We start from the raw sequence: 12,640 nt of genomic DNA on the forward strand, positions 1-12,640 counted from the left end.
ACCTGGTGGCACAGTGGTTATGAGCGTGTCTGCTAACCTCAAGGTCAGCAGTTCAAACCCACCAGCTGCCCTGTGGGAGAAAGACAAGGCCTTTCTACCCCTGTGGAGACAGACTTGGACGCTCACAGGGGCAAGTTCTCCCCTGTCCTGTAGGGTCGCGATGAGTCACAATCAACCTGATGGCTTTGAGTTTGGTTTTGGTAACTTCCTTTTCAAAACTCATAATCGTTAACACCAACTGTGAATGCTGTGTGGACACTGCAGCAAGTTAGGGCCTCAGCTGAGCAGTCGAGGGCCGAGGAAGGGATGGTCAGTGTCAACATTGGTAAGGTCGTTAGACAGTGGATCGACCTTGGACAAATGTGGGGTTTCTCTTTCCACCGGTGTAGCCAGAGGAAGTCAGATGCCACCCCACCACGCCCTTTTATGCCGATGATATCCCCACTTTTAAAAACCTCTATGGCAACCTTCCACACACATTGCATTACACCTTATCTTACAGATTCTTCCAGAACTGCACTTATGAGGGCACCGGTGACTTCCCTCCTGCCAGACCCAAGGCCCCCCTGAGTCCACACTCTCCTCACTCCGTCGATTGCCACCTCTTCCTTGGAAACATTCTCCGTACTTGACTCCAGGCTCCCCTCCGCTCACATTGCTCCTCCCTCAAGTCTGAACGTCCTCACGTCCAGGAGCTCCATCCTTGGCCTCCTCCCAGTCTATACTCATACCTTTGGTGATCTCACCCGGCCTCTGGCTGTCTGCAAGCTGACAACTGCAGATTGTCTATCTCTAGCCTGATCACTGCCCTGAGCTACAGACTCGGTTATCAAATGGACTCCTTGACTTCATTAGCAGAGGCCTCAGATTAGGACTTCTTTTTTTTTATTACTAATCATTTTATTGGGAGCTCATACAACTCTTATCACAATCCATCCATCCATTATGTCAAGCACATTTGTATATTTGTTGCCATCATCATTTTCAAAACATTGTCTTTCTACTTGAGCCCTTGGTATCAGCTCCTCATTTTTTCTCTCCTTCCCCCACCTTCCCTCATGAACCCTTGATAATTCATAAATTATCATTATTTTTTCATGTCTTACACTGACCAATGCTTCCCTTCACCCACTTTTCTGTTGACTGTCCCCCTAGGAAGGGGTTAGATGTAGATCATTGTGATCAGTTCCCGCTTTCTCCCCGCACCTTCCCCTTACCCTCCTGGTATGGCTACTCTCAATATTGGTCCTGAGGGGTTTATCTGTCCTGGATTCCCTGTGTTTCCAGCTCTTATCTGTACTCATGTACATGCTCTGGTCTAGCCAGATTTGTAGGGTAGAAATGGGGTAATGATAGTGGGGGAAGGAAGTATTAAAGAACTAGAGAAAAAAATGAGGACCTAATGTCGGGGGTTTAAATGGAGAGAAAATGTTTTGAGAAACGATGTACAAATGCGCTTTACACAATTGATGTGTGTATGGATTGGGATAACAGTTGTATGAGCCCCTAATAAAATGTTTAAAAAAAAAAAAAAGATCGAAACCCATCATGTCCCATCTCCTTTCACCTGACAATGAGCGCTCTGCCTGATTAACAAGTATCGGTTTCTTAATGGGACCCGCCCGGGTGGTGAGAAAAGCACTTGGTTGCTCCCTAAAGGCAGCAATTCAGACTCCCGGGCTGCTCCTTCCGCAGTAGAAAGAGGTGGCAGTCTGAATCTATAAAGATTGACAGCCTTATAGGCCCTAGGAATAGGCATCAACTCAGTGACAGTGGGTTGGGTCTGGGTACCATTGTCTTGCTGTTAGTTGCCATGGTGACCTTATGTACAACATAAGTGACCTTATGTACAACAGAGCGACATGTTGCCTTATTCTGCATGGTCTTCATCACTGTATCTTCACCATCACTGCCATCTTCACCATCGCTGTATCTTCACCATCACTGTATCTCACCATCGCTGTATCTTCACCATCATTGTATCTCACCATCGCTGTATCTTCACCATCGCTGTATCTTCACCATTGCTGTGTCTTCACCATCATCGATAGGCCCTGTGTCAATCCATTTCACTGAGGGCTTCCCTCTTTTTTGTGGACCCTCCACTTGACCAAACGTGATGCCCATTGTTAGGGTTCGGTTAAGTTTCTCGGATGATTTACCTCGGTTCTTGCTTCTCAAAGCTGAAAGAATTCGATTTGTAAATCCAAGGAACTTTTGTGAGTGACAGGGAGGTTTCAGGTAATACAGTCTCAGCCAGCACATGCTGTCCCTGGACAGCAAGCAAGGCCGCATGGCGGGGGCCATGGGAAAGCTCGCGACCCAAAATGACTGCTTCAGGGGAGCACGAAAAATGGGAAAATGGCCGGAAAGTGAAGTCCACACAACCAACACAGGAGTCCCAGAACCAAAAAAGAAGAGAGTACAACCCCCAGGGAAGATCCCACCCTCCGATCTGAAAGAAAGCAACCTGCCTTCAGCCTGCTATTGTATCCCCTCCTATTCCCTGGAGGGGGGCGCGTGGTTGAGGGTATTGGCTGATCCTAGTGGCTGAGTTCAAGCGCATCTGTGAGGTAATGCTGCTGGTGCCTCCTGTGTGGCCAGGTTAACCTTCACCTGCGTCTAAGTGACCTTGGTCTAGTATCCACGGCTTTGGATCCCCCTCATAGGTGTCTAACTTGTGCCTGATTTCTTTCCAACCCTTTTGTTGGGGCATGTTGAGCTGTTTTGTTTAGTATAGGCATTTGGGGGAGACAAGCCCCTCTATCCCTAATCTACCTTTCAGTTTGATCTATCCTGGTGATGTTTACAAACCATCTCCCATTATTTGATTGCGTCCCCCTCTAAAAGCTGTCAACTTGGCTGGCCCATGATTGTCAGTGGTTGGTCTGGCCCCAATGTAATGGGATTGGGCAGTTATGTCATGGTTCAATGTAATCTGATAGTATGAACCAATCCGCTGTAAAGGGATGAGGGTGGGAATACAACACCCTTATTTACATTATGGCCCTGATCTGATATAGGGAGACTTTCCCTGAGGTGTGGCCTGAATCACATTTTGTCTGACAAGAGAGAAAAGGGGTCAGAGAAAGGGGGAACCTTACGACCACCAAGAAAGTAGATCTTTTGGATCTGTGCTGAGAACCTCCTAGACCCAGGGTCACCAAGACACAGGAAGCTCTCCAAAGAACCCAGGGACCACAGGTGCTGAAAGGAGATAAAGACCTCCCCCCAGAGTGAACCCATCGGGAGAGACTCGCAGAGCTTTCCCCTAGAGTGGACACTGAAATCTTGCCTCCTAAACTGGGAAAAGGCACGCGGGTACCATGGTAGGCTAAGCATTGGCTAACTAAGTAGGCTAACTAAAAGGTCAGATGGCGAATCCATTAAGGGTTCTGAGGGAGAAAGACAGGGCAGTCTGCTTCTGTTAGGACTTTAGCCTTGAAACCCCTGGGCAGCAGTTCCACTCTGTCCTCTAGGGTCTTTGTGAGCTGGAATCCACGTGGTGACAGCAGATGGGTTAACTGAGAGAATCAAGTTCTGTTTGTTAAAGTCATTCACTGGTGCTATTTCTGTTGGAGCAGCACAAGGTAACGAAGACACCATGCTTGCTTTTAAGGAACATTTTTTTCCCCTAAGACTAATATGTTTGTTTTTCTGGAAGTCTGTGATGTGTTCGATATTCGTTGCCAATACCACAGTTTGAGTGCACCCGTTTTCCTTCCTAATTTGAAAGCACTTCCCGTTTAATTGACTGGCCAGGTTACAAACATAATTATGGTAGACACCTCGTTTATCCTGCTCATAAGTCTGTTGATCTGATCTTCCTTGCTTGCATCTCCACCTTCTATGAAAGGAGTGGACTTTTTCGTCATTCCACCTTGTGGAGATCAGGTAAAGGGCCACAGGACGCCATTTGTTTCTTTGAAGCGTTTTCCCAATAGTATAGATCCCACAAGCCAGTTCCTGCATGCGCACAACGCCAAGAGACCAGGGTGTCCCCAGAGTATTATGTGTCAGGGCAGTTCATGTAGCTTCTTACTGGGTTTACCATCACCAGGCTTGGGGATGAGTTCGCTCACTGACTGCAGGTTTGGGTGCCCACATGCAACGCATGGCTCCACAGTCCTCAGTGTGTTACTTGAAGCCTGTTAAGCTTGTCAAAGGTGATACTGAAGATCTGGCGAAGGTGTAAAGGCTTTGGGCTCACACCATTGAGACCTCTGCACCTGATCACTAATGCCAGTTTGGGTTGTCCAGCTACCTGGAAGTTGCCAGCTTATCTTGCCCTCCCAGCCATTCAGTTCTCACTCTTGTCCATCTGCCTATATTCCTGGTGATCGTGCTTAGCTTTTACATAGATAAAGTTCCTCCTTTTGAATCACCTTTTGGGCAAACTTCTTTCTTAGGGACTTGATCTTTAGTCCTGAGAAATTACCTGGCTTGTCCATAAGGGTCTCTGGGACAAGAGGGGCCTTGTTTTTCTTCTCTGTGACACTCTCCATGGTTTCAACTGGCTGAAAAAGGAAAAAAGAGGAAGGCAGCCTCCCCTTTTCCTTTGTCATCTGTGGTAGGTATGTAATCTGTTGTCAAGTTGAGACTATTGAGAACGAAAGGGTGAGGTTTAGCCTGTCAATCAGGTTGCAGCTTTATGACCTAATTTGGAGGCGCTAAGGAGATAGATAGCTCCCTGGAGGCCAGACACACACTCACTGCCTGGAGTTACACTACAGCCCTGGAGCTGGAGGAGCCACGTGGAGACCCCTGCCAGCACTGAGATGCTTCCATCGCCACTGAATCCACAAGGCTTGCTACCCACTGGGCTGTGATCTTCCTGCATTCGGTGTCCTTGCATGTGTTTCGTGAGTCTGAAGAGGACTTTATAGATTAGTATCGGACATAATGGGCTAATATTGGACTTATGGATTTGATTTGGACCGGGCTGGGATGTTTTCCCAATATTCCATTGCTCTTGTATATAAAGCTCTTTCTTATACACACGTGTGTCTCTGAATTTGTTTCTCTAGTCTCCCCAGACTCACACGGCGTCCTTCTCCACCATTACCTTGTATGTTCTTTGCCTACCCCAGGAGAATATAAATTCCGTGATGGAATTTGAGCCCTATTAGGACATTTTCTTCAAGTAAGTGGTCTGTAAACAATCAGAGAAGCGGAATTCTAGGAAGAAGGATAGGGCAGCAGGATTGGAGGAAGGCTTATTAACAACGGATGACACAACCTTGCCTGCTGAAAGTGAGGGGGACTTGAAGCACTTGCTGAGGAAGATCAAGGATCACAGCCATGGTGTGGATTAGAAAACCAATATCCTCACAACTGGACCAAAAGGTAAGGTCATGATAAACGGAGAGAAGGTTAAAGTTGTCAAAGATTTTGTCTTGTTTGGGTCCACAATCAATGCACATGGAAGCAGCAGTCAAGAGACCAACAGACGAATTGCGTGAAATAAATCTGTTGCCTAAGACCTGTTTTAAGTGTTGAAAATCCAAGGAGGACACTTTCAGGATTCAGGTGTGCCTGATCCTTACCATAGTATTTTCAATTGCCTCATATGCATGTGAAAGTTGGACACTGAATAAGGAAGACTGAGGAAAAATTGATACATTTTAACTATACTGTTGGTGAGGAATATGTGGTCACCACCATTGGAATAAATTGGATAGCAATGAACTACAGTCTCTCTACCAAGAGCAACTAACAATAACAATGCATACTGAGAGCAATTAACAGTACAGACCAACAAATAAGGACATTATGTAGCAACAACAACTGAGAACAGTACGTAGGAACACTTGTTGTTATTGTTAGTTGCCATTAAGTTGGCTCTGCCCATCTCAGCTTTATGCACAACAGAATGAAACCCTGCCCATGCCCACAGTTCATCTCATGCCTGAGCCTATTGTTGCGGCCACGGTGCCCGTCCATCTCCTGGAGGGCCTTCCTCTTTCTCCTGCCCTTCCACTTTACCAGACATGATGTCCTTCTCCAGGGACTGGGCTCTCCTGATAACAGGTCCAAAGTCTGTAAGACAAAGTCTCTTGCCACCCTTGCCTCCCAGGAGCACTCTGGCTGTACTTCTCCCAAGACGGATCCTTTCTTTCTTTTGGAAGTTCATGCCGCATTCTTCCTCATACAGTCCCCTCTACTCCCTTAAAGGTGTGCAGTCTCAGAAGCCTACCGTGGGCAGTTCCATGATAAGAGTCATGGCACTGGCGCGATGACAGTGAGGTTCAGATCTTTTTTAAATTGACTTTTATTATTTCAGCTGTTACAGCCTGCCATTGTGTCGGCACTGCGCTGCAGCTGCCTCACACGTACTGCGGACCTCATGGTGCGGACACTGTGGAATACAATGGCGAGAACAACAATCTCATCCTCAGGCGATGGGGATGGACATGAAGCCAGTACCCATCCACTGAAGTCAGTACCCAACCATCATGAAAGCTCAGCTGTCACTGGATGACTGCGGTGTCAGGTGCAGTGAATGGCAGTGGTGGGTTGTGGATCTGACCTCCCCTGGCTTCCCTATTGCCACGCGGTGGGGTTTGGACAAGCCTCTGTGGTTCATCCTTCTTGTCCTGTTCTGACACCAACTGTCTCTCTCATGGCACGCTAATCTCTGCTGGGTTCAATAATTCCTAAGGTCACATGGAATTCAGGGATAATGCTCACAATGAAGGGGGTTTATTAGGGAAGGAATAGGTTGGCCACTACTGAAGAATTAGCCATCTTTTAAAAAAAATCATTTTATTGGGGCTCATACAACTCTTATCACAATCCACACACACATGAATTGTGTAAAGCACACTTATACATTCGTTGCCCTCATCATTCTCAAAATTCTGGCTTTCCGCTTGAGTTCCTGGAATCAGCTCCTCATTTTCCTTTTCCCCCTCTCCCTCCCTCCCCGGAATTAGCCATCTTAAGTACAGAATTGAAACACTGTCAGATATTGAAAACCTCATGGCACACCAAACCCGGAGGACAACTTCCCTGCACGGAGGTGCTAAGGCAGAGAGAGGACTGTGGGCCAACAACAGCTTGAGACATGTCGTCCTGTCACTGGATCATACAGTGACAGAGGACAATACGACAATACTGGGACACACGGCAGATCAGCAACAGGAGTAAATCAAAGTCACACAGCCCTTGAAAAGTCCCCCAGATAGACTTCAGGCTAAGAGGGGCAGTTTAAGTAATGCCCCCAGGACCAGTGGGGAGACAGTCATAAAGGAGAGGGAGAGAGGGACCAGGCCTCAACCTGGTGCACCAAGACTTGACTGCAACATACTGGCATGAAGCAGTGGACCAATAGAAAGATCTGCAGGGCTGGCCCCCATCCCAGCTATGTGGATGACCCTCCACCGCCCACCGCCCCCCACGGAAGAATGCACTACAGAGGACAGCACTGAAGCTACAGCTCAAGGAGAGAGGAGTGTCTGATCAGAACACACAGGAGAAAACTAAGAGGGAAGGAGAGAGAAAGAGAGAGTGGAACACATCCTGGTCCTCCAATCCCTGAGGACGATATTCCTGCTTGGAGCAGCCAATGCACAGAGAGGACCATAGGGCCGGTCCCACCACAAGACACGATGTCCCTCACTGACCCATAGCGCTAAGGGGGACAACCCTGGAGACAGAGTGTGGGATTTGTGCCCGATCTGATCCCACCACACCGGGGTGAAACACTAAGGGAGTGCAACAGAGCAGCAAGGGGAGCAAAGCAATGAAGTTCCTGAGGAATGCCAAAAATAGACGTTGGGGCCAGGGCATGGCACCCTGTGATAGTCACCTAATCTGGTGCCAATTTAAGGATCTAGAGTGTAGGGGTGGAGCCTAGGCTGTCAAAATGATAATTTGTGGGCATGGCCTTCTCCTGAGAATTCTGAGAACTCTGGGACTTCCTCCTTGGAGGCAGAAGTCACCTCTCTTTGCTACTCCCTGGGAGACTTTGCAGAAGACAAGCCACATGGACGCAACCAGACCTCGGAAGCTGGAGAAGCCACGGAGAGACCCCTGCCAGCACAGAGATATTTCCAATGCCACTTGACTCAAAGACTTTCTACCCACTGGCCTGTGATCTTCTGCATTCAGTATCATTGCATGTGTTTCGTGAGTCTGAAGAGGACTTTATAGATAGGTATCAGAAATATGGGCTAATATTAGACTTATGGACTTGATCTGGACTGGGCTGGGATGTTTTCTCAAGGTTCAATTGCTCTTTTTTATAAATCTCTTTCTTATACACATATGTGTGTCCACGGATTTGTTTCTCTAGTCTACCCAGACTGACACACATCCCATCAGACTTGACTGGAAAACACTCATAAAGGTCAACAAACAGATCTGGAACTATTTATAGACTTTTATTTGTTGTTGTTTTGTTTTTGTGTTTATTAATATTTTTGTATGTCTATCTAGATAAGATACATGGGATAAACAATCTGGAGGGGAAAACAATGGGACCAATGGTTCCTGAGGAACACAGGAGAGGGGGGGGGGGGGGGGGGGGGGCGGCGGAAGGAAGTGGGTAGGCAACAAGCCCAGGGACAAGGGAACAGCAAGTGATCTAAAATCAATGGTGAGGAGAGTATAGGATGCCTGGTGAGGCTTGATTAAGTGCAATGTACCCAAGAGGAATTAATGAAAGCTGCATGAAGGTCGAACATGATAGTGGGACAAGAGGAAAGTAAAAGGAAATAGAGGTTTGAGAATGATGAGGGCAGCGAATGTACATATGTGCTTGACACAATGGATGTATGTATGGATTGTGATAAGAAATGGACGAGCCCCCAATAAAATAATTAAAAAAACAAAAACAAAAACAGAAGGGGGAGATGACAAAAAAAAATATTTGGTATATGGTATTTTCTAACTTAGGAAGCCACAATCTTTTTGGCTTATTGTGACATCGGGTAGCATTAAGTATACATGCTTGTGCTTCTAAATCATGTTTGTGTAAACAAAATTAAAAAAAAATTCATACAGACAAAAAAAGGAAATAGAGGAAAGACATTTATAGAGGTCTAAATACAGGCATGTACATATGTAAATATATTTATATATAAGGATAGGGAAATAGATCTATGTACATATATTTATGTGGTAAGTATTAAGGTAGCAGATGGACCTTGGGCCTCTCTCTATTCAAGTACTCCCTCAACACAAGAACATTTTGTTCAAGCAAATCTGATCAATACAACTATTTGGCAAATTCATGCACCAAACACCAAAGCTAGTGATGAAGAAGTTGAAGGATTCTACCAGTACCTTCAGTTGTAAATTCATTAGACATGCAATCAAAATGCGTTGATTTTTTAAAAAAAGATGCCTTTTCCCATTGATTTGCTGCTTTTGTCTCTCAGTGATATGAGCAGTTATATGCATGGGATAAAATATATGAGATGCTTGCAAATTGAGATGAAAATAATCATGTTCTCTCTGCTGCATGGTCTGGATATTGGGAAACAAGACAAATGAATAATTATTGGTGGCTGGAACGCAGAGCTGGAAACAAAGAGGAAGAAAAGTAGGTGGAAATATGGTCTTGTGATAGAAAGGAAGCTGGAGAGCACAGGATAGAATTTTGCAAGAACAATGATTTGTTCGATGCCAATACTTCTTTTTAAAGTAACACAAAAGGGGACTACACATGTGGACTTCTCCAGATGGACAACACAGAAATCAGTTGACTACATCTGTGAGAAGAGATGATGGAGAAACTCAATATCAGCAGCTAAAGTCAGGCCGGGGGCTGACTGTGGAGCAGGTCATTATCGCTTATATGTAATCTCGTTACTCACATGAAGCTGAAGAAAATGAGAACAAGCCCATTAGAGCCAAGATACAGTCTTGAGAGTCTATCCCGCCAGAATTCCAAGCACAGATCTGACACACTGGACACTAACGGCAGAAGGCCTGATGCGCTGTGGGAAGACATGAAGAACATCCTGTATGAAGAAAGCAAAAGGTCACTAAAAAAGGAAAGCAAGAAAAGATCAGTGTGGATGTCAGAAGAGGCTGAAAATTGCTTGTAGAATAGTTAGGGCAAATGGAAGAAATGATGAAGCCAAAGAGCTGTCAGAATTTCAAGGGCATACTGCATGTGTGTCAGGGTTGTATCCTCTCACCATACTTATTCAATCTGTGTGCTGAGCAGATCATCAGAGAAGCTGGATTGTCAGAACAATAAACCCTATTGATGTGAATGAGGGAGAGTGTGGAGTGGAGACCCAAAGCCCATCTGTAGACAATTGGACATCTCTTTACAGCAGGGTCAGAGGGAAGAGAGGAGCCAGTCAGGGTGCAGTATAGCACCAATGAAACATACAACTTTCCTCTAGTTCTTTAATGCTTCCCCTCCACCCCTGACTATCATGATCCCCAATTCTACCTTACGAATCCAGTTAGACCAGAGCATGTACACTGGTACAGAGAAGAGCTCTGGACACACGGAATCCAGGACAGAGAAACCCTTCAGGTCCAATAATAAGAGTAGCAATACCAGGAGGGTAAGTGTAAGGGGTGGGGAGAAAGAGGGAACTGATCACAATGATCTACATCCTCCCCGGGGAACAGACAACAGAAAAGTGGGTGAAGAGAGACAGTGGTTGATGTAAGACATGAAAAAAAAAATTATCAAGGGTTCATGACGGAGGGTGGGGAAGAGGGAAATGAGATGATACCAAGGGCTCAAGTAGAAAAAAAATGTTTTGAAAATGATGATGGCAACATATGTACAAATGTGCGTGACACAATGGATGTACATGTGGATTGTGATAAGATCTGTATGAGCCCCAAATAAAATGATTTAAATAAAAAAAAAAAGAGAGAGAGAAGCTGGAATGATTATGAAGAAGAATGTGCATCAGGATTGGAGGAAGGCTTATTAGCCTGAGAAATGCAGTCAATACAACTTTGCTGGCTGAAAGTGAGGAGGACTTGAAGCACTTGCTGATGAAGATCAAGGACCGCAGCCTTCAGTGTGGATGACAACTCAGCGTAAGGATGCCCAAATCCTCACAACTGGCCCAATAGGCAATATGATGATAAATGGCGACAAGGTCGAAGTTGTGAAGGATTTTGTCTTGCTTGGATCTACAATCAATGCTCTTGCAAGCAGCAAGTCAAGAGATTAAAAGACAGGTTGCCAAGTGCAATGTAGCTGAGAGGAATTATTGAGAACTGAATGAAGGTTGAACATGATAGTGGGACAGGAGGAAAGTAAAAGGAAAGAGAGGAAAGAACGAGGAGGCAAAAGAAATTTATAGCGGTATAAATATAGACATGTACATATTAAACATATCAATATATTAAATACATTATACATTAATATTTGTATAAGCTATAAGTTTATAGTATATAATAGATAACTAATTATCTATTATATATTAAAATCAGTATATAATAGGGATATACGTCTATGTACATATATTTTTATGTTAACTATCAAGGTAGCAGACAGACATTAGGTCTCTACTCAAGTCCTCCTGCAATGCAAGAACACTTTGTTCTAATAAACCGACATTCTGTGATGCTCACCTTCCCCACACAATTGATTGCTGAAGTCAAAATGGGTGCATAAGCAAATGTGAAGAAAGCTGATGATGCTCGGCTCTTAAAAGATATAGCATCTGGGTCTTAAAGGCTTGAAGTTAAGCGGCCATCTAGCAGGGAAGCAACAAAGCCCACATAGAAGAAGCACACCAGCCTGTGTAATCATGAGGTGTCTATGGGATTGGGTATCAGGCATCAAAGACCCAGAACAAAAAATCATGATGTGAATGAGGGGGAAAGGTAGAGTGGAGACCCAAAGCCCATCTGTGGATAAGTGGACATCCCCTTTCAGAAGGGTCACAAAGAAGAGACGAGCCAGTCAGGGTGCAGTATAGCACCAATGAAACATGCAACTTTCCTCTAGTTCTTTAATGCTTCCCCTGCCCTCACTATCATGACCCCAGTTGTACCTTACAAGTCTGGCTAGATCAGAGCATGTACACTGATATAGATAAGAACTCTGGACACACGGACAGATAACCCCCCAGGAACAGTAATGGGAGTAGCAATACCATGAGGGTAGGGGAGGTGGGAGGAGAAGGGGGAGAAAGAGGGAATCGACCCCAATGATTGATGTATAAGACACCTACCCCCCAGCCCCTGGCAGGGGATGAACAACAGAAATGTGGGTGAAGGGAGACAGTAGATGGTATAAGATATGAAAATAATAATAATTTATCAAGAGTTTACAAAGGTGGTAGGGTGGGGGAGGGAGGGAAAAAAGAGCTGATATCAAGGGCTCAAGTAAGAAGAAAATGTTTGAAAACTGATGATGGCAAAATATGTCCAAATGTACTTGATACAATTTTTGTATGGATTGCTACAAGAGCCCCCAATAAAATGATTTCAGTCCGCTCCCCCCTCCCCCAAACCGATCCTGATACACAAACTGCCTCAGGGCCCTTCCAAACCCATCACTGCCTTCAGACCCTTCCCAAAAATGCCTAAGGACCCTCCCCAACCCATCCAAATAGACCTCTCTGAAATCTAAACAGATAAAGTGAACCCTCGCCACTTTGCGCTTCGACTTCCGCGGCTTCACTCTATCGCGGTTTTTGCGTAACAG

The 12,640-nt window shown here is 45.3% G+C and overlaps 1 non-coding gene across 1 annotated transcript; it reads left to right on the plus strand.

Annotated features, from left to right (window-relative positions):
• The first annotated feature begins 9,351 nt into the window (after window positions 1-9,351).
• Window positions 9,352-9,481, plus strand: LOC115868874. Its single transcript, XR_004045837.1, has one exon. It is a non-coding gene; the product is annotated as a small nucleolar RNA SNORA20 (small nucleolar RNA).
• The last annotated feature ends 3,159 nt before the right edge of the window (window positions 9,482-12,640 follow it).

The sequence above is a fragment of the Echinops telfairi genome, unplaced genomic scaffold, assembly GCF_000313985.2.
Source record: "Echinops telfairi isolate 266 unplaced genomic scaffold, ASM31398v2 ScPeMD7_18;HRSCAF=68, whole genome shotgun sequence".
In the NCBI taxonomy this organism is placed as follows: domain Eukaryota; kingdom Metazoa; phylum Chordata; class Mammalia; order Afrosoricida; family Tenrecidae; genus Echinops; species Echinops telfairi.